Source organism: Syngnathoides biaculeatus, chromosome 23 (assembly GCF_019802595.1).
Source record: "Syngnathoides biaculeatus isolate LvHL_M chromosome 23, ASM1980259v1, whole genome shotgun sequence".
NCBI classification, from domain to species: Eukaryota; Metazoa; Chordata; class Actinopteri; order Syngnathiformes; family Syngnathidae; genus Syngnathoides; species Syngnathoides biaculeatus.
This window is the reverse complement of record NC_084662.1, coordinates 14,399,233-14,422,685: the sequence shown is the minus strand read 5'-3', so window position 1 is coordinate 14,422,685 and position 23,453 is coordinate 14,399,233. Positions and strand designations below refer to the sequence as shown.

General features: G+C 42.1%; 1 protein-coding gene across 2 annotated transcripts in view; it reads right to left on the bottom strand.

Moving 5' to 3' along the window:
- Positions 1-8,266, bottom strand: part of sipa1l1 (signal-induced proliferation-associated 1 like 1) — a 68,711-nt gene extending 60,445 nt beyond the window's left edge. For both annotated transcript variants that reach the window (XM_061811948.1, XM_061811946.1), the window contains exon 1: positions 8,100-8,266. The gene's annotated coding sequence lies outside the window, so the exon portion shown is untranslated. The remainder of the gene's footprint in view (positions 1-8,099) is intronic.
- Positions 8,267-23,453: the final 15,187 nt, after the last annotated feature.

The following is a 23,453-nucleotide window of genomic DNA, read 5'->3' as shown; positions in this document are numbered from 1 at the left end:
AAAAAAAAAAATGATACAAAACTAAGTTATTGGTATTACATATGGCAATATCTTTGGGGTTATTTTGTTCCTTTGCGACCTTGGAAAAACGCAGTTCAGAAAAAAGTGATCTTCACCCGATCATGTGAAAACTGCACGATTGGCTCGGGACACTTAATGCATAACATGGGAAAATTTTCCAAGATTATTTAAAAGGTAAAATCAAAATACTAAATTAACTTTTGAACAAGTGTTAAATCAAAGTGCTTTATGGTATCCTTTACTGTTACACAAAAGGCGGTGGTCTAAGGAAGCTACCTTGCTTAGTTTTTGATGACCTTGACATTTTTACAATAACATTTTTTTTTTTTTCTACGCTCATCAGTGAGTTTGATTCAGGGATCGGAGCACACAGACATGCATTGAAGTGCTAATATGAGGTTTGCGGGAGTACTGATTTTATTATTCTGCCGATGTTCGGTGACATTTCAAACTAGGATGTCATTCATCCCAGTCGTATTTGTTCAGATTTTTTTTGTCCTCTCGCTCAACTAAAATCCAACCTAATTAAATTTACTGGTGTGGTTTTTGTCAAACTTGGAGTGCTCACACCGATCTGAGATCCGCAAAATCTAAGTTGTGAACATCAGCCTTGCAGTGGCATCACTTGAATGTCAACGCCCGCAGCCCCCCACAAACACCCCCATTTAGAAGAGCAGGGGATCTTTTGAGTTGCTGTGAAAAGTACTACATATCATGGCAGACCACTTTCCCGTTTTGGTTTCTGCTTGCACCACCTGCGAGGTAGATGTTGAAGACATTGCCATTGTGACCTCATTCTTTCACGTATAGACGTTCAATCTTGCTTCCTTATGAACATCAACCAGACACTGGAACGCTGAAGAAATTAGCCATTAGACCTGTGTGAAACTGAAATACCATTCAAACATCGGTGCACAGTGGAAGCTGAGAGGTTGAATGCAATCCTTTGTGGGATGATTATTTAAAAACTCAAAATATTACAATGCTGATGTCACTTTCAAATATCTTCCCTCAGATGAATCTATTCTTTATTCCGTTGCATTTTAAATTTGAAGACTTCAAGGGCATTCAAATTCAGTGGTAATTGCTTGTCTGTCGAAAAAAAAAACACAGAAAGTAACTTTCAACAAGACCTTGGAGATGTGTTAGCAAAGGTTTTACACATTTGTGGACATTTCCCAGGCCTTAGCACAGACAAAATACATAAAACTACATCATCCGCTTGTGACATGAACAGTGAAAACAGTCAGAGGTCCCTTACTTTTCCAATCATCTCTGGTTTTGTGTCACGACGGTACAACTGCAAGGCAGGAAAGGCTACAGATGGTTCAGCCAAAATGTGTTGCGGTACCATTCAGTAAATCAAGAAAAATGTGTGCGTTTACAACTGTTGGCATGGACCTCCCTGGGACCTACAAACCTAAGCAACATGTTTTTCATTACAAGGCTCTTTTCCCCTTCAGCGACTGAGTGTGAACAGTTCATTTTATTTTATTAGAGGCACAAATGTGCCATTAATGAGTACCTTCACTGGTAACCAATTACAGAAGCTTTAGTTAAAGCTCACTTGAACTAACATCCACACCGTTTTGTACTCCGATCCTGAACCCATACTGGGAAAGTCACTCGGTACACCTGCACAGCCCCAATGACAGTTTGGAGGACATGTATTCGATTTTGTGCCTCAAACTGAGTATTGTTTATCTCTGTTAACTGTGAGAACTCAAAGACGAAACCACTACCAGGCTGATGCCATCAAAACAGGATGACATGAAAACTTTTTGGGATAGTTTTCCCCAAAGATGTCCAAACCATTCCCATGCATACAGATCTGCTTGGCGTCCTGGAAAAACATTTTTTTTTCCCTTATCTTTGATTGCAATTGGCCAAGTGTTGTGACTCTGCTAGACACAGTAGTGGTGTCGTAAATGTAAACAATGCTGAAGAAGCCTTAAAAGGACAACTGCCAAGACAAAGCTGCGTTCTGCTATGACAGTTTTGTCTGCGACTGAAAGGAACTTCCTTTCCCCAAATGATCATTTTCACCGTTTTAATGGCTGACAAAACTCTCCTTTTCATAACCTTGCACCCACCATAAACAAGAGCTGTGCAAACAGCCCCACATGGTGCAACACAGATTTTGGTATATAGATACAAAGCCCATTTCTCTAGAGCAACCACTAGACATCTGTCATCATCAAGCGGTGTCAGAGAATCAGCGCTTCCTCAACGACCACCAATCTAGGCAGCCAACACAACGACAAAGTGATTCAAAAAGATACCTCAGATTTTTGCCCGGATTTGGAAAACAGATGGCAAAGCAGTTGGTGGGAATTTCTGTAAGACTCCCATAAATGTTGGATAGTGAGAGTTTACACGTTTATGGATTTACTAGAATAGACTTGAGAATATACTTGACGTTAACGAATGTACATTTAAGCTGCTATATTGTGTTACTCGTTTATTTATGTACTATTGCTCGGAGGACTGGAGCATTGTTCTCAAAAGGTGTGCCCGGGCTGTTCTCAGGATTCTCCATCTGCACATTATGTACGTTCTGTTTACATCAGGACTGATTAGCGAGTCTAGCTATTGTATCGCCTCTTTTTTTAGTTCTGCTGATGCGTCACATCTCAAACCCGAGGCTCTTCTATAATGCACTCCGTTTTTAGGTTCTAAAATCCAGTCTTGTAGCTACTTTTTTTTTTTAAATAAAACACAGATGTGCTTTCCAACTGGAGGAACTTTACCTGCTACTTTTTTTTTTATTTATCTCTAAAATGAGGTCACAGCAAAACCAAGTACAAATGAATATTGTGTAGCCAGTATTTTTAATAACCCCAAAGCATGTACAATCTGCAGGTGGACCAAAACGATAATGCAAGCACATCATATTAAACTTCATTTCAACCAGCGTCAAATCACTACCACCATATTGTGCATTTATCTTGCTTTTTTTGTGGCACTTCTTCAAAAAGACCAACATATTTGTTGTTTAAAGAAAAAAATGAGAATATGGGGATTGCTGATGCACTCCAACGCAAGATTATATTTGTGCTGACTTACGTCACTTTTGTTTTGAAGGCAGGAGAAATGAACAAAAAAAGCTTAACACCGTTCGAAAGGTATCAAAAAACAAAACCATGCTGTCCCTGATCCGAGGAAATATTGAATAGTTTTTCCTCCATACAGGCTGGATATCATCTACAAAATATTTGTGAAACCTGGTATTTCTCAAGAGAGCAAAAACATTCGTCAAACAGGTGGAACTCAGTAGAATAAGGTCCACGATAGTTTTAAACTGACCAAAAAAGTACAAATAAATAACAGAAGGGGAGTGTGAGTGGAGATAGGGTGAGCCAAGAAGACAGGAATGATGACAAAGTCATTTTCCTGGCATGCCTTCTCAACAGGAAGGAAGCAAGATGGGGAAAGTCGCTGTCTGACGGGTGAGGGAATAAATTGTAGGAGGCAGAGAAAGGAGGAGGAAGGAGACGCAACTGCCATCGTACACCAGGAAGAATTCAAGGAGATATTCGCAAGGCAAAGTACAACGTACAGCTGTCATCAAAAAATAGATATTCCCATAATTTTTGGGGTGAAGTTGAAGAAAAAAAATGTAAACAAGCTTTGTCTAATGTAATTATTTGCTTCATTTCTGGGTCACATTCTGTCATAAGGAACAACAGAATGAACTCAAAATCTGCACTCAACCTTTACCGCTATCAAAAAAAATGTTCATGCTTCGGCTATACTGAGCATTTAAAGAGTAGTTTTGCTTTTTTGTATTTTTTATGCTACTGAATATTGCTGTGATGCCAATGAATAAAAGTGTGATGAAGACCATTGGTACTAAGAAAGTATTGTACATGTGCTGTCCATAGGGCTAACTTGCTCAGTACTATAAGAAAAATTGATAAAATCTATACCAGAAACTGAAATGCCTTTAAGTTTTTATGAGCGATGACTAACCTTTAGTAATCCTTTCTTTTGTCACTGTTCAACAGTAAATTTTGAACACATATATTGTGATTTTTAATTATCTTAAAGCTGAAAAATGAATGAAATGGAGTGGTCCAAGTGCGATAACTTAGTTACTAATTTCTCTGAAACTGATAGATATTTTGGAAAAGGACTACGAATTTATTTTGTTGAGCAAAAAATACATAAGAAAACACTGAAGTATGTGCTATCGAGATGCTCTGGGTCCTTTGAGGTCGCTAAATTCCAGTCAATATAATGCACAAAATGGTCATTATGTCAATCTTTTTACTGTTGTCACTTTTACGACGAAAGGGCCCGTCTAATGCAAGTGAGCGACTGTTTACCTTGCCACATATTTGTTTGGGCGAATGGCCAACCACGAAGGCTGAGTCTTGCCACGAAAGTGGTTTCTACTAGCGGGAGCAGAACCCTGCATGTGGGGGAAAGACGTGAGTGGCCGGAGGGACAAAAAAGAAAAAAAAAAGAAAGGAAAGCGTGTATGTGGCACATGGACACATCACCAAACCTTCTACTGCCACCACAACTTCACCAAACAATACGTGTCGCTTGCTTGTCGGACGCGAACGCTGTGAGCTGAAACTAATCTTTGCATCCAACAAAACTCAATGCGGCTCTGTTTACCATTCGCCTTGGACATGGTAGCATTAATTCCGCATGTTGGTATTTCTGAGTGGAAGTGCTTATGCATGAAAGTGTTTCAGTCAGTCAGACTCTAATTTGAAAGTGGCTCTGATTCTTCGGCCAGCCTGGCTGAAAATGTGGTGGACGAAGCAACTCAGTGTGGGTACTATTGTTGTGGAAATTAGCCCCACTCTTATGTAGCGGCGGAGAAGTGCACATTTTCAGAAATAGGCAGTGTGTATATAAAGTCACAAACGGCATTTTCGTTTTTGGACCAGTTGGAACTTTCGGCAACTTGGAATACCCGCTGGGATGAACATTTGCTTGTTCTGGAACACTCGTTCAACGTTCCAAAGGCTCATCAATAACGTGACATCAGGTCTGGAAGTTGTCAAAGCCTACGTGGATGATGTCATCGTTTACACCATGGAAGAGGATTCAGGAGTTCTTCGAGAGACTGTTGGCAGGGAAACTGACTGTCCATCTTGCAAAGTGCGAGTTTGGAAAGGGCCAGGTTGAATTCTTGGGGCGTATTGCGAGGCACGGCCGGGTACAACCAGTTGGTGTTTAGGTGGAGGCTATTGCACGCGCTGATGCATTCTCCAGAGTGCAAAGTTGTGGTTGATGTTTTGATACTTCTGTTGTATCTTTTCTGTATTTTCATTTTTGTATTTACTGTTTTAACGTGTTTTAAAGGTTACTTAATTATATTACAACAGAATGTTTCTCTCCAACTTTCTTTTCCTTGAGGGGGAAGAGTGTTATGTGTGTGTATTTTTATTCTGTGTTCTTTTTATTTTCCTATTATGCTTTTAAGTAGTTATAATGCGGATTTCTGACACTGTTTCCTTTCATACTTTTAAGTCCTTATGATATGACGCGGTTTCCTCTAATGCTCTGGGGTCCGTGTGACGCCAACTCTTTGTGTCCTTTGTGACGCGGAAGTCTGAAATGTTTCAAGGGTTACCAATACAAGGACGAGAAAGATGGACAACGGGGCTTCTTCTTACGACCTCACCGCTTCTCTGGGAAACTACGCTCCTTGGAACACCAACTAATCGGACTCCTGCCACCTTTCGTTTTTGGACCGGCTGGAAATTTCGCATTTATGGGAGGGGTAGGCAGTCCAGAGACCCAACTACTTAAAATGTCAATTTTCTAAAATACATTATCCAACAGCAATAATAGTAGAGCAGGGGTGTTGAAGTCATTTTGGTCGCGGGCCACATTAGAGTTCTGGTTTCCCTCAGAGACCCATTTTGACTGTGAAACCATGAAAAACTTTGACCGCCTCATCATATTTACACATGAAATTCATGAGATAGTTGTGGAATCAGAAATCAAGGGTAATGGGGTTTTTGAACTATTGTTGATGTTTGGGCCTCACAATATTGCTTGCAATATCGCAACGATGTCATTTATGATATGACAAGTTTGAAATTTTAGTACAGATTTCAACAAAAATCATGGAAGTTGATACTCAATTTGCCTTCGAGGGCCACATAAAATCATGTGGCGGGCCGGATCTGGCCCCCGGGCCTTGAGTTAGACACCAGTGTAATAGCGATTCATTCCATTCCAATGCCTTTCAATATGATGCATTAAAAAAAAAAATAAATAAACAATGCAGCTGAAAGTTTGAACAATATAGGGTGTTCCCAGGCCTCTCAGCCAGCTTGGATAGATTTCTTTAGGACAAGTTGTCGTTGAATGGTTTGTTGAGGTCTTTGAGGAGGAAGTGGCCCGGGTCTGTTTGTGTGCGTATGCATACCTGTGTGTGTTTGTGTGTGCGCGTGTGTGAGAGATCAGACGCCAAAAACATAAATGGCAGCAGTCACAACAATAAAAAACTGCAGCTTTGTGTTATCATAACACAACAATCAAAAGCACTGACCGTACTGCTTTGATGTTCAAATATGGAATTCCAGTTTGAGAATTTAAACTATATCGACCTTAAAGTACGTGTTCTAGTCAAATGAACTAGTACTGTTCAAGTGAAAGCCAGTAGAAATTGTATGAGTCGGTTACAGTCCTTCAACTAGTGTGCTGAATTGCCCTACGGGTGAGGGAAAAAAATATATATATACACTTTTGAAGCTGTTCACACTACTAGGACAATTTTGGCATACTAGTACTTGTACTAAGACTTGTGTTGATAACAAAATTGCTAGCATCAATTGGAATCCTCGTATATTCATCTGCATCACTTTAAAGACAGACAAAAAACATTCCTGTTTTTGAGCCATCAACATTGCATTTTTGATATGATTAAACATTTAAATGCCTTGCATCCAATGCCTGTTCTGCCTTGTTGTTTGGTTTTCATTGTGGAGAAAACTGGAACACACAATTTCCCCTGTGGATGATTTGAGTATCTACTCCAATATCGTACTTCTGGTAACATCATAAAATTCTTCTTGTACACATCTAGTCATACTAGTAGGAATGCACATGTCAACAGGTACAGAGTTCGGCCTCACTAGTATCACGAAGTATGCCAATGTTGGCATACCAGTGTGCTGAAATGTCATACAGCAGTGGGGGGCAAATAATGTACACTCACTGGACTAGTCTGCTGAATTGTTTACTAGTCAGGTCAAAGAGCAAACAAGTGGATGATATCAAGGATATCGACTACGTGCTTCAAGAGTTTTCCATCATGACCGCATGGAATAATGAATGCAAACCGGAATATAATTGAGCCCAGCTCAATATTGACCTGAATCAATTGAATGCAGAGTTATGTCACCATTCAATGCTGGAAATAAGCTTCACAGTCGACCATTTTGATTGATGAGGCTTTGACTGAGTATCAGGGTGCTTCGGGCACACGACCAACACAACACATACCCAATGCACTGCCCGGCACTTTTTACATCATTAGTCACGTATACACAAACAGTCGATCAAATAAATTGATCAACCCAACAATGCCAGGAATTATAACCACGCACCCACATTGATAGCATTGAATCTCTCGGTAGCAGTCGAGATGCATCGTCCCCGTGGGAAAAGGATGGACATTCACACAGGAAAGCAGAGGAGTGGCTGCAGCAAAGCCACCCTAATTTACGTCGAAAACACAACAATTGGCACTATCTTAAAAAATGGTTCCTGTTTCTCCAACGGAGTAACGGCGAGCCGTCGTTTTCTGCGATGCACGTTTCGCCGGCGGAGCGCCACACGAAAGGCAATTAAAAGCAACGTAGTTATGCGAAATATTTTCATGCCATTGCTTAGCAATGAAATAAACTCTTCTTCTAATTTGAGGTTGCTAGAATCAGATAGTCGTGTTTTGACTTATCGCTAAACTTTTTTTCCGCTCTGTTTAGACTCCAGGAAAGCGCAAACAAACCCCCAGCAAAGAGGGGGGAAGAGCCTCCGAAACACACCCGAAAACGAGCACAAAATGTCTTTTTTATAATAATTAAAAAAAAAAAAGATGAACTCACCTTTTCATTCACGTCACCTTTTCACGTCCACCTTTTCCTTCGTTCGAACAAATTCACACGCTCGCCAGGCAGTCTCTCATGTTGAGTAAAAATAAAAAAAAACCATGGTGTGCATGGAAGCGCTGTCGAGTCAAAAGCGTCCCTTTCTTGTTTTATTATATATATATATATATATATATATTTTTTTTTTTTTTCCATATACAGTTGATGTCGGGCGTGCTGCTGGTCGTGCAGTGCGCCTGCCGCCTCTGGTTTGTTCAAATCAGAAGTTCATCCAAAGTTGCAAGCCATTCGCTCCGCCTCTCGCCGCCGATGAGGTCAGCGGGCTCTCCGGCCACGCGGCGGCTCTCGCGAGAACGAACGGGATCTATGCTGTACTCTCGCGATGTTGGAGAACGGGCAGCACGTTGCCGTGGCAACGCAATCTCCCGAGACAGTGGGAGGCTCAACTTTTGGAACACTGTCATTGAGTTTGATACTGTTTGCATTTAAAGAAGTTTTAGTTACTTCTACCTTGAATTGCCTAAAATAGTTTATTTTATTCATTTATTTATTAATTTTAATATTTTGTTTGTCATTTTCATTGTTTTTATCCCGTTTTAAATGTTTTATCTCTTTGTTTTTAAATGCCTTTAATCAAGTAAAGCACATTGAGTTGCCTCGTGTATGAAGTGCGCTATACAAATAAATTTGCTTTGCTTTGCTCTACATCCATCCATCCATCCATCCATTTTCTTCACCGCTTATCCTCACGAGGGTCGCGGGGAGTGCTGGAGCCTATCCCAGCTGTCAACGGGCAGGAGGCAGGGTACACCCTGAACTGGTTGCCAGCCAATTGCAGGGCACATGGAGACAGACAACACCCACACTCAAAATCACACCTACGGGCAATTTAGAGTGTTCAATTAATGTTGCATGTTTTTTGGGCATTTGCGAAGAAACCGGAGTGCATGGAGAAATCCCATGCAGGCACAGGGAGAACATGCAAACTCCAGACAGACGGGTCCAGGATTGAACTAGGGACCTCAGAACTGTGAGGCCAACGCTTTACCAGCTGAGCCCCCCTTTGCTTTACAATTGCCTAAAATAGTGCACAAATTATATCATATCTTTTGTTTTACAATTGAAAATAATTTCCATGTCTTTTCATCAAAATATCGCTTGGGGCAAGAATTATTGCACACTGCACACACCCTACTTGTTGTCTCGCTGAAATCAGGCCGTTTGAGAGGGTGGCTTTCAACAAAAATGAGCAGGTGTAACGGTCTGAGAGCTCGCTGTGCTGCAAAGTCTCTTTGTGAGTGATGCACACGCGTGTGTATTAATAAGCATGAGTGTATATTTTGTAAACTTTCTGAAACTTCCCCATCCATTCTTCAACATGTGCCATCGGACAACTTGTCGCCAAGTGTTCATGTTCGCTATGGACTTCTCAAAAAGACGAACACAGCTAACGTACATATATGTGTATATCTTTTTATTAACTTTTGTTTTAAGGTTAGGTTAAGCTCCCTCTATATAGAAGAAGGGGAGCTATGAGACCGGGAGATTTCCCAGTAAGCGTCTGCGACGTACCCAGAGTTCACCTGTTAGTCACGCATGCGCATTCATTACAAGGAGACTTTTCAGCACGGGGGAGCACTCAGACCGTCACACCGTCCCTAAAACTCCTCGTCCAATGGAGAGTATGGATGTCGTTAGCATGGCAACTTGGGGCTGCGCTGGAATGGCGCGACTAATTCAGCTTTCACACTGCACTTGTTTTGCCCGGTGATCGCCGCGGGGTGGGGCACAGTGGGGGGACGGCGCCGACTAAAGTTTGCCACGTTTGTTGCTGGTTGCTAAGCGCCCAAAGAGAAGTAGCGTGGTGCCTTTTTCCCGTTGATTGAATGGGAAGTAGGCCGAGGAGGAGATGACAAGGTGCAAAAAGAAAAGGGGAAGGGGTTCATCCATTGACAAAGACACAGGAGGATCGCGGGGAGTTCAGGCTCCTCCATGAGCTACGGATACTTGATTTAACTTAACCGAGTTCAACATTTTTAATAAGACTGTCGTGCAAAATAAGTTGCGCGATGAACATTGTTAAACGCCATGTGAGTATTTGCCGATAACAGTGTTAGCTAATGCTAATCTACGCTCATAGTGCATCTCATCTTACCTTTGGCTTTGACATGATGGTGAGTCCGTGTTGCCCAGTAGAAGTCACTTGAAAGCTGCTCGGGATCTTCTACCAGCCCAATAGATCATGTCATGGCTGGAAAACTTGTGTAGGGGTGTTGTTGTTGTGTAAAATAGTAGAACTGCTTGTTCACAGGTACAGTTTCAAAATATTTACTTGGGTGTTTCGTTTCCCCCTGGCCCGGAACTTCACACCCAACTATTTGTATCCAAACAATCAAAAAGTACATTTTCTACGATACATCCCTTTTAATGCTCAAAGTAATAAAAAAATAATTTTAACAAAACGCAGCGACAATTATGACACTGCATAGGCACTTAAAATTTAAATGTAGGAATTAATTGTATTATTTTTAGTCTGCTTCAGCTGGCCTTTTTTTTGTAATCATTGCCATTTTTTAATTTATGTGAATCTGCACGGTGGATCAGCTGGTAAAGCATTGGCTTCACAGTTCTGAAGTCCCGGGTTCAATCCTAGCCCCGCCTGTGTGAAGACTGCATGTTTTCCCCATGCCTCCGTGTGATTTCTCCGGGCACTCCGGTTTCCTCCCACATCCCAAAAACATGCAACATTAATTGGACACTCTAAATTGCCCCTAGGTGTGATTGTGAGGTGCTATACTATGACAATTTGAAATATTGGTACGGATTTTCACAAGAATCACAGAAGCTGACAAACTAGATTTGTCTGTGCGGGCCACATAAAATCATGTGGCGGCCCAGATTTGGCTCCCGGGCCTTGAGTTTGACCCCTGTGCTCAAAACTGTCCTTTGGTGTGAATGTAAGCATGAAAGTGGGGGTTTTTTGGTACTGTTTTTGTGCACTTTGATTGGCTGGTGACGAGTCCAAGGTGTCCCCCATCTCTCACCCAGTCAACTGGGTTATAGAGTGAAGAAAATAAGTATTTGAACACCCTGCTATATTGCAAATTGTCCCACTTCGAAATTATGGAGGGGTCTGAAATTTTCATCGTAGGTGCATGTCCAGTGTTAGAGAGAATCTAAAAAGAAAAATCCAGAAATCACAATGTGCGATTTTTTAATGATTTATTTGTGTGATACAGCTGCAAATAAGTATTTGGACACCTGAGGAACCCAATGTTAATATTTGGTACAGTCGCCTTTATTTGCAATTACAGAGGTCTAACATGTCCTATAGTTGTTCACCAGGTTTGCACTCCACAAAGATCTTTTCTAGATCAGAAAAGGTTTCCGGGTCGTGGCTGGGTCTTTCCACACGAAAATGACCCGAAGCACACAGCCAGGAAAACTAAGCAGTGGCTCCGTAAGAAGCACACGAAGGTTCTGGCGTGGCCTAGCCAGTCTCCAGACCTAAACCCAATAGAAAATCTTTGGAGGGAGCTGAAACTCCGTGTTTCTCAGTGACAGCCCAGAAATCTGTCTGATCTAGAGAAGATCTGTGTGGAGGAGTGGGCCAAAATCGGTCCTCCGGTGTGTGCAAACCTGGTGAACAACTAAAGGAAACGTTTGACCTCTTTGATTGCAAACAAAGGTTACTGTACCAAATATTAACATTGTTTTTCTCAGGTGTTCAAATACTTATTTGCAGCAGTATCACACAAATAAATTGTTTAAAAAAAAAAAATCACACATTGTGATTTCTGGATCTTTCTTTTTAGATTATCGCTCTCACAGTGGACATGCACCTACAATGAAAATTTCAGACCCCTCCATGATTTCTAAGTGGGAGAACTTGCAATGTAACAGGGTGTTCAAATACTTATTTTCTTCACTGTATGCAGAAAAACATTGATACTATAGACGGGTTAAAAAAATAAAACACTCTAACCAAAAGTGTCATTTTAAACCTCAGCAGTTGACCTCTTCCCCAGCGTGACTCCCCCCTCCCACCCAAAAAGAAAAAAAGATCTTATCTTTACTTTGGCATCTCAGCGTTCAACTTGAGGTTTTTCAAACGTGGGGGCATTGCCATGTTCCGAGAGACATGTTTATTAAGATATCACAGACTCGGGGCGACCACATCCAGATTACACGACCGCAGTTACCCGGGGAGGCCGGGACCAGTGGAATTCCTGTCTGCGTTGCCCCTCGAAGTGGGTTGTTGGGGGGGAGGGGGGGGGTTGAAAGAATAGAGCCCATTCACAGTTCTCCACTCAAGCGGCACTCCAACACTAATGGAGATTGACGTGAAGAAAGGCGACAAGTTGTTTTCACATGCGTCGCCTCTTTTTCTGGCGTAATGCAGACGGTGTGTGCGCGCCCTGGAAATAGACGGAATTGGACGCACTCGTTTTCGTGGAGTGGAGGGACGAGTGTGCCTCGTTAGAAGAGTGTGTAATTACAATCCCGCCGCATTGTTATCGCAAAGATAGTCGCCCCAGTCAGCTGATTGGCAGACATTGGAGAAGGACAAGAAAAGTAATTGTGGCATCCTTTCATTTTGTTTTTTCTAAATGAAGACAAATGATGATTCAAATCCGTGACAAAGTCCATTCTTCAACCCTTCCAAAAAGCAGCACATTCAGACGGAGCATCAATCACGGTTATTTAACACATTCTGAAAGACTTTTGGCACAATTCTTTTTTTCCCAATTTAACAAGAACATTCTGGGGAAAGCCTTTTTGTCTTATATGGTGCACAAAACAAGCACAGCAGAGCGTGCTTGGATGAATTCAGTTAAGTACAACTTGTACATGGTGTGTTCCCGAAGGAGTGGAGGCTGTTATAACTGCGAAGCGGAAGAAGTACTCCATATTTTCTTCCAGCCATTCATCTATTTTCTATAGCGCTTGTCCTCATTAGGGTCGCGGGTGAACTGACTGTGGGCGAGAGCCAAGTTCCACCCCGGACTGGTTGGGACACCATTCACATGCAAATTCACATCTAAGGATAATTATAGTCTTCAATTAATTATAATTCATGTTTTTGGAATGGAGGGAGGAAGCCAGAGTACTCCAAGATGGAAGCATAAGGGGGGAACATGGAAAATGAAAGGGTGGATCGGTGGGGGGCATTTTTTTTTCCACCCATGAATAGAAACCTTCACTGGTGGTGGAGAGTCAGCGCTCACCCTGACAACCACGTGACATATCCAATGAAAAAGAGTTTTGGCTCCTTCACATTCACTACCAATTTGTACCAAATGGCGTTGTCTGAGTACTCCAAATATTCAGCACGTGCAAACTCCCCACAGGAAAGCCGGAGCGGAGATTCAAACCCCAAACCTCAAAACTGTGAGGCAGAAACACGCTGACTTTTGTCGTAGTTTCTCAAAAATAATGTGCAATTTTTTAAAAACAAAACGGGATAGCGCACACAATTAAAATGCTCGTTTTTTTATTTAAAGCGCCCATTACGCTCATTTCTACGTAGTTTGAGCTCTCGTTTTGATCGTGACCTGACGCTATGAAGGGATACGACAGATTGTAGCCGAACGGGAGCAAGAGGCTGCGCTGGTAGCACGGTGGACTTTCCCCACAAAGTGCTGACAATGAGGAATAAAGGGAACCAAGACTCTTGGGATTCAAAAAAAGTTTCCTCACAAATGCCATGGATGGCAAAGAGGATGACATGCTGTGGGAGATAGATGGGGAAAATCTTTCAGTTAAACAGTGTTAGTTTATTTATTTATTTAAGACGGTAATATGTGTTATCAATATTAAGAATAAAATGTTATGCCATCGTTGAGCATTTATTTGAGTTAGTTGAGGGATTCTGTTCTGACAATTGCAGGGACCAGGAGAAGTGTGTCCTGTGGCCTGTCCCAAGATGTAAATTACCGCTGCATCGGTACATGCACAAAGATTATTATTAATGATGACTTTTAAATTAAAAATAAAAACCTAGCAAAATAGAAAAAGATAATTCCTAATATTTTGAGCATATGGATAGCAGCAAATTAGTGGTGCACGTTGTACATTGGTAGAAGGGGTTTCCTGATTTTTTATTTAGGTCAGCTTTGGGGGTGCGCATTATACTTCAGGACGCATTATACTCAAGAAATTACTGTAAACCGTGACACCAATTTAAACAAACAAACTTCACTGTGTCAGCTAGACCACTAAATTGAATGTCAGGCATATGAAAGACACGGTGCAAATTATATACTCGATACTGTATATGTTTATTTCCATACACGGGCCTCCAGGCAGCGGCAATAAAATTGTAAGGGCAAAACAAATTCTCTATTCAATATCTATTTTTCCCCTCTTTTTTTCAGGCCGCCCGCAGGGATTGAAAAGTCACATATTGCATTAAGAGACATAAAACAGATGTCTTATCTCAAGTCTGTGTTTTTTCAGGATTCAGGATTCATCCAACATTTTCGGGAAAAGAAAAATAAAAAACGAGGGCATTAGGTCACACAAACTTTCAGTACTTGAAAACGTGGCTGTGCATGGCATCCGACCAGAACACTCAGTACTTCGCTGTAGATCACAATGCCAAGCAGGATTTTCTTGTTTTGTTCTTAAATTGTTTTATATTTGTGTTTCGGGACATTCAAATTCGGATTAAGTCGCTGCCGTAGGGACGGAACGTTTTGTTTAAGGAAGGAATTACTTGAAGACGGACTCAGACTCAAGAATGTTAAAAAGTGAAAGCTTCAGGGCAAGGGGTGTCAAACTCATTTCTCTCGCAGGCCACGTTGTAGTTCGGGTTTCCCTCACAGGGCCGTTTTGACTGTGAAACTCTTTAATCGTCTCATCATGTTTACATCAGCAATTTATGAACCAGAATCCGAATCATAAATCAAGGGTAACGTGTTTTTCAACTATTCATGTTTAGTAACACAAACATGCTCATAATATCTCTAGTTGATCATTCATGATGAATGACAATTTTAAATTTTAGTACAGATTTTTACAAGAATCATGGAAATGGAAACTCTAGTTTTGGCTTCGCGGGCCACATGAAATCATGTGGCGGGCCGGATCTGACTCCCGGGCCTTCAGTTTGACACCTGTACTTTATGAGTTTGATATTCCTATTAACAGTCCTTGGCATATTTTAACACTTTATTAACGGCTTTATGATGGCAACAGTTTGGAACAGATGATTTATATTTCCAATATTTTCTGTGAGGAAAATTGTTTCGGAATGTGCAAAAAAATGGGTTCGGAATTATTTCACCCATCCATCCATTTTGTATTCTGCTTATCAATTATTACAATGAACCACATCAACGTCAGCCATACTAAAAGTGAACCAACTAAATACATTATTCTAACATTAGAATACAGTATATTGTTTCAAGATGTTTGTATTTTACAAAATGTACAAACAACACGTTCTTCATCCATCCTGCGATATGTTGCAACACTTATCCATCTATCCATTAACCAAGTCACTTATCCTCACAAGGGACACGGGGGGAGCCCCCTGCGGAGTCTATCCCAGCTTGCTTCAGGCAAAAGGATGACTACACCCTGAACTGGTCGGCAGTCAGTTATCATTTATCAACACCATCACTGAGCGGGAATCGATCCTACGGTGCCCGCACCAAAGTCAGGTATGTGTACCACTACACCGCCGGTGATGTTTTTGCTGTACTTATTTTGAAAATATTTTTACACCACAACTCAAAAATTTGTCTCATGACGAAAATCAAACAGTAACCCAGAAATGAAAAAAAAAAATTTTTCTATATCAACGAAATGCATCATGGGATATATTGCTTATCTAAAATGATCAAATCAAATGCCAAACTCACTCGACAGCGAATTACGTAATGGTTAGGGAGTGATTCCAAACACGGCCCAACTTAGAACTGTTTCGTACAAAGAAAATGGAGTCATAAATGTGTGTTTTGCTGGGATATTACTTGTAATTGGCTGGCCCCTCAACTCAAAGTCAGATAGGGTCCAGTTCACCCATGACCTTATAGTGAGAGAAAAGCGCTGTAGAAAACAAATCCATCCATCCATTTTTTTTGCCGCTTAGCCTCACGAGGGTCGCGGGGAGTGCTGGAGCCTATCCCAGCTGTTGACGAGCAGGAGGCGGGGTACACCCTGAACTGGTTGCCAACCAATCGCAGGGCACATGAAGACAAACAGACACCCTCACAGTCACACCTCGGGGCCATTTAGAGTGTCCAATTAATGTTGCATGTTTTTGGGATGTGGGAGGAAACCGGAGTGCCCGGAGAAAACCCACACAGGCACGGAGAGAACGTGCAAACTCCACACAGGGGGGTCCGTGATTGAACCCGGGACCTCAGAACTGTGAAGCCAACAATTTACCAGCTGAGCTACCGTGCTGCAGTAGAAAACACATGAATGGATGAAATATTTCTCCATTGGCCAAGAAAAGCGAGTTGGAGAGTGTCCCATGTGCATTTCAGTCCAGTCCATTATAAGACGGGGGGGGGGGGGGGGTCTATGTATTAATCATGAAGCCCTTTAAGACTCTTTGTCTTACTTGGGACTGGGAGTGCTTCACTTGTGGTGCACGTGCCATATGCGGGTGTCAAAACATCCCCGCGGCGCTGTCAAAATCTTTCCAAGCCCAGCCTGTCTTTGTAGAGATGCGCAGAGTCCGACGTTCGGGAAGACTTAGAGGCATATAAAGCATGCTGAAATATTTCTTGGATGGAGCGCGTGAGCGCGCACACATGCACACGCATGCACGCGCACGTCAAGAGCTGGAGCAATGTGACTCACACTGGTGTGAAAGCAAAGCGCAGTAGTGGGAGGATGACATCACAACCCCCTGCAGAGGAAAAAAAAAGGGTCTAGCAGTTGGACCCGGTTCAAGCATGCACATACTGTATAGCACCACACACACACACACACACACACACACACACACACACACACACACGTGTTAAGATGTATATGTACACACTCGCCCACTCCTCCTCCCCTGCTGCACCCTTCACACGTGAGCATCTTCTCACCAGAAACAGCACATATTGTCCCAAGGAGACACTCCAGGTGTTATGTTGTGGATTTTCAAACTCGCATGAGGTGGGGAAGGGGGGGACTAAGGGGAGCAGCGTGGGCTGAGCCAGTGGTTGGCCAGGATACGGACACGCTCTGACAGGATTTACAGGGGGGGGCTGAGGTTGGAAAATAGGACGGGAGCATGCAACAGATGTTGAAAGGCGTCATCTTTTTTAGTTACTTTGAGGATGTGCCTTCATCCCGTTTAACCCCCCCCCCCCCCCTCCTGCCTGCACCTGGAATGACGGCTCAAACACAGGGAGAGTCAGTCACTGTCAGAGAACCCCTCACCCCCAACCAGCACCGACACCGTCACAGTACATTCTGCATTCAAGTGAAAGAACGAACACTCTCATGCTCAGTTACGCTAATGCGATTGAGGGGAAGGCGGCGAGATTACAGCCCGATCTGAAAGACAAGTTGCTGATGCAGTGATTCACCACCAAAAGCAGCTTGTGTGTCTTTTTTTGGGTGGGGGGATGGAGGAACTTCTTTACAGTTTTTTTTTTTTTTTGTCATAGCTGAGGAACACAATCTTTCTTTTGAGCGCAACTATGTAATTCCCCATTTTTTGTGATTATCATAAGGCGCCCTCGTCAGCAGAGAGTGCTGTCTGACACAAGCGAGGCGTGACAAAAATCTGGCGCGCGCTCAAAACTGATGATGGTTCTAAAGCTGGGCTCTGATTTACCTGACAGGATCCGAGTGAGGAAAGGTGGTACAAAAAAAGATGGATGGATTTTTAAGATGTGATGAGCGTCCATCCATAGCGGAATAGATTAAAAATGTAAAGATGCCCTTGACATTGATTTGTTCCCGGTTTAGAAATATTTTTGCCAGTCTAGTACTTGCAAAGCCATGATGTGGTTACACATGCAGAATGTGACTTGGCATTGGCAGTGAGAAAAGCAGGGACATCTGTGAAAAATGTGCTGCTTGGATGGCGGCATGTAGAGCTCGTGCACCTACGTCATCAAATCACGTAACTGCCCGGAAGTCTCGGTCAAGCAAAGCATTCTTCAATGCCAAGTCGGTTGGAGACGACATGAAAATATGTCTCCCAGAGTTTTGTTCGATACCGTTAAACATTTAGAAGATGATGATAAACAAAGGTACGTGGAAAAATGAGAGACAATTGGCATAGAGGACCCATATTTAATGCCGAAGTCGATGTTTTCGCCGATCAGAAATTGGACTATTACCCCGCTCGCGCTTGTCTTGGACAACTGCATCTGCACACGTAGCTCACACTCACATAGATGATACTACTCACACTCTTTTACTACAAGGCCACGCTGTTGTTACACATGCAGAATGTGACATGGCATTGTCTTGCTGAGATAAGCAGGGACATCTGTGAAAAATGTGCTGCTTGGATGGCAGCATGTAGAGCTCGTGCACCTACGTCATCAAATCACATCACTGGCTGGAAGTGTCAGTCAAGCAAAGCATTCTTCAATGCTAAGTCGATTGGAGACGACACAAAAATACATCTCCCAGAGAGATGATAATAAACGAATGTAGGTGGAAAAATGAGAGACACTTGGCATAGAGGACCCATATTTAATGCCGAAGTCGATGTTTTCGCCGATCAGAAATTGGACTATTACCCCGCTCGCGCTTGACCTATCTGGTAAGTCGCCGAGATTTACACCGAAGAGTTTGAAAGCATAGAATAGTCTGGACGCGTACAAATACTTGCTTCCTGGATCTGTATCTCAATGGGGAGAGGGCTCGACGTTTGACCTGCAGTATGGCGCCGTGAAAATGGTGGCGTCACGTGCACAAGCTCTACAGTGCTCCAAAACCTGAATGAACATTCTCAACATTGGAGAATTAAACAAAAGTGCTTATTTTTGTTTTCCATCCATTTTTTGAGCCACTTATCCTCACGAGGGTGGCGGGAGTGCTGGAGCTTATCCCAGCTATCATCGGGGAAGGAGGCGGGGTACACCCTGAACTGGTTGCCAGCCAATCGCAAGACACATAGAGACAGCGAACAGCCGCACTGACAATCACACCCAGGGTCAATTTAGAGTCTCCAATCAGTGCATGTTTTTTTTCCCCTTCGGTTAATCCTACTAAACACATTCCCTATCACATTTTTTTGCTGGTTGTGGCAGCTGATCACTCTGCATCATGTTTCCAAGGGAACAGCATAGCGAGTGTGACTAGTGTTTGCCAAGTTGTTAAAAAAAAAAAAACATTAGGCACTAGCGTAAGTGAGCGTACTAGAGTCTTCCTGTTACTGTATGGAGTCCACCACTAAATCCTTTCAGATATAAACGCCACTGACAATATCACATTAATAAACTGCTTTCAGTCCGTCAGTTTGGTTCCCTCACCTCCGATTTAAGAAGAACAGAGAGACACCGGTAGATAACGTACTGCTAGATTTTCCTTGAAGTGTCCTTAAAATGTTGTTGTTCGAAGGCAACCACTGATACTCGGGTCAGTTTGCAGAGCTCTTCTCTAGAAGACGAGTAGAACTCAAAGTACAGGTGGCACGAAAAGATGGACAAAAGGATTCAGTGATTGCTCAGGCTTTACATCCGCCCACACCGCTCTGTCTCAAAGTGTGATGTACAGTCTATTTTCTCCCATGATGCTTCAGCTCGCTTCGGACTGAGGGCCGGATCGGTTGGCAATCTGCACCAACACTTAATTAAAGCTGTGAGTCAGGTATTTGAGGATTACTAGCATATGCTGGCCCGGAGTTGTCATCTCCTGGGAAATAAGGGACGTGGACACTAATTACATCTCTGCATGAAAATGAGATGTGTGTTTTTGCCCGTTTGACTGCATATTTTATTTATGTATTTATGCGGGAATCGTCAAGCGCCTTCTTCCATCCTGTCCAATGACAACATTGATATGAGAACTGCATTGGGACGCTGATGGAGTCTGACGTGTGCATATCATCCTTTCATCCATTTTCTTTGCCGCTTATCCTCACGAGGGTCGCAGGAGTTCTGGAGCCTATCCCAGCTGTCAACGAGCAGGAGGCGGGGTACTCTCTGAACTGGTTGCCACCCAATCGCAGAGCACATAGAGACAAACAGCCGCACTCACAATCACACCGAGGGGCAATTTAGAGTGTCCAATTATGGTTCCATGTTCTTGAGATGTAGGAGGAAGCCGGAGTGCCTGGAGAAAACCCATGCAGGCACGGGGAGAACATGCAAACTCCACACGGGCTGGGCCGGGATTGAACCCGGTCCTCAGAACTGCGAGGCCAAGACTTTCCAGCTGAGTCCAACGTGCCGCCCAATACATAGCAGTTAATTAAAATATTGAAGAAGAGTTTAGTTCAGTAGTTCAATTCAAAATTTCAATCAATTTTGACATGGTATATTAAATACAGGCTTAATTCCTACCAAATTAAAACGGAAAAAAATTCTAAAATTCAATATTCTCGAGTTCTACGTGATATCTTAATTCATTTATTGAGGGGTGATGAGGAAGATTGCAGCAACATAATAAAGGTCAAATGCTCCTTTGTATTTATTTTCAAACATCTGTCACCTTGTGTCAGGTACCAATGTTCAGTTACAGCACATCAACTCATTATTTTATTAATGTTGTATTATTTATTTGATTCAATCTTGTTACAGAATCAAAGGTGTGCAAGTTATTATCACATATATTTTTGATTTGTTGATGGACTTTATTGTTGGTCTTGGCCTACAAATAAGTTTTGAAAATTATTGTTGCAGTTTTTTTCAAACAAAAATAAACAAAGTGGGCAGCACGGTGGACTCAGCTGGTAAAGCTTTGGCCTCACAGTTCTGAGGACCCGGGTTAGACCCCGGCCCCGCCTGTGCGGGGTTTGCATGTTCTCCCCGTGCCTGTGTGGGTTTTCTCCAGGCACTCCGGTTTCCTCCCACATCCCCAAAAAAACACGCAACATTAATTGGACACTCTAAATTGCCCCTAGGTGTGATTGGGAGTGCGGCTGTTTGTCTCCATGTGCCCTGCGATTGGCTGGCAACCACTTCAGGGTGTACCCCACCTCCTGCCCGTTGACAGCTGGGATAGGCTCCAGCACTCCCTGTAACCCTCGTGAGGATAAGCGGCAAAGAACATGGATGGATGGATGTTTATTTTATTCAATAGTCTGTATAGAATCAAAGGTGTGGAAGTTATTTTGATGTTTTTCCATTTGTTGATTGACTTTATTGTTGATCTTGGCCAAAAAATAAGTTTTGAAAATTATTGTTGCGTTTTTATTTTTAAATAAAAGTAAACATAGTTCCACTTTTACACTAAATGCATCCTGGTTTATTTGTTTTTAAGAAGGCAGGTAACATAAATATCAGTATGTATTGTTTAGTCATATGGTATTTTATGTTTACATTATAAATGATCACTTCTACAACTTTCCTAGGAAGTTAAAATGTCTCATAAGTGATGAGCTATATTGTGAACAGGCCCACAGGGTACTTGTGCGGTCTTGGTGAACGACTTTGACGATATTCAGATTCCACTTAGTGCTTTAACACTTTAAATGTGGTGTCAATCAACCTCAGTCCGCACCAGGAATTTTGTAGTTATTGATTCAGACACTCAAAAGTGTATTTTGTCTCAAGGCCCATGCTGGTCTCAGCCATGACCCTGACTGAACTCTCGGTTGTCTGAAAATCCTCCGCTATGCGCGTGATTCTAACATGTTGTCATCTTATGTACTAAAGCTGTCAAATCAATGTTAAGGCATTAAAGGAAATTTCCTCGCATGCAGAGAAACGAGTTGCCGCGGATGTATCAAAGAGCATTAAACAGTGCACTAAATGTACTCGGTTACCTTGCAAGCGTTTGTGTGGACATGCGTGGGTGATACGTGTCAGTGTGCACGTTCACAATATATGTATGTGTTTATGCGTAACTCAGCCTCGGTGCTGGATAGCGAGCTGTCATATCAGTGCCACATGCATATTCATGGTGAGGCTAATATCACCCCGGGCGCTTTAATGAGTTGACAACATGAACAACTCAGATGAGGCGATGGACAAAAGCTGTGCGGCTTTTTTCTCCCTCAGAGAACAGAGAAACTGTCAACTATTACCGTCAGTTCCAGTGAATGGGTGACAATGGCGTCTGAAATTGTTTGGGAACAAACGTGAAGACAATGTTGGTGTTATTGCAGCTAAAAATGACCCACAACCTAGTATTCACATCATGCTGTTGCTAGTCATTGCTGGGAATGTTATGATATTATGCATGGGTACTAGTTGTTGTTGTGTGGGATATTTTTGTTGCATCTGCCATCTAGTGGTCAACTTAGCAAAGTACATGAAAAACTCATTCGTTTGAAAGTATAACATTTCTCATTTAATTCAGTTCTTTACTGCTTGTTATAGTTAACTTTTAATTGCAAATAAGGTTCATTCCTAATGTTTAATATTTAATGTTGATAGTACTCGTTCCACGTATTGACACATTTATTTTATTGTGAAATAAACATCTTGCATTTAAAATTATTCTTATTCCTCTTAGCTCCTAATTGTCCCTATGTCAAGTTTTTTTTTAAATCACCATTTAAAGGGATGTGAAATATATAAATGTAGTTTAATAAGAAATTTAATCACATTAGGAAATTAAGTATGACCATATACTATTAATCCTCTGACATTTTATGTTGTGGTTTGTTACTCTGTTGTCCCACTTCCACTTCTTGTCGGATGAAATTGATACACGGTGCACAAAACAAATGCATATAAAGTAGATTTTCTTCAATGAAATGGGATGAGCATGCATGAAAAAAAATGTGAAAGTCAGCGGGGAGGTGCGCTAGAGGCAAGGGAGTGAGGAAAAAGACTCTATGGGGACCAAATTAACGCCAAAATCTTTTTAACTGCTATGATGGGAGCCGTTGGGGAGGTGGAACAGTGGCATGAGAGTGAGAAAAAAAATGTCCCAAATATTTTTAAACACTACAATAGGAGTCATTTGGGAGCTGTACTAGAATCACAAGTAGGGTGTGGGGATGCGGAAGCTAAAATATTTATTAACACTGCAATTAGAGTCAATGCGGGCACCAAGTTTACTCAAAAATCTTTTGAGGCGGTACGATGAGAGTCAAAGGGGAGATGTGCAAGAAGCAGGAGAGTGAGGAAAAGCCAAAATGTTTCTAAGTGCTGCAATAGAACCAAAAAAAAAAAAACATTTTAGGTGTTGCAGTGCGAGTTAACCCATTCATGGGCAGCGTCCCATTTTTAGGACATGATTTTCACGCATTATATCCTTCAGTATATC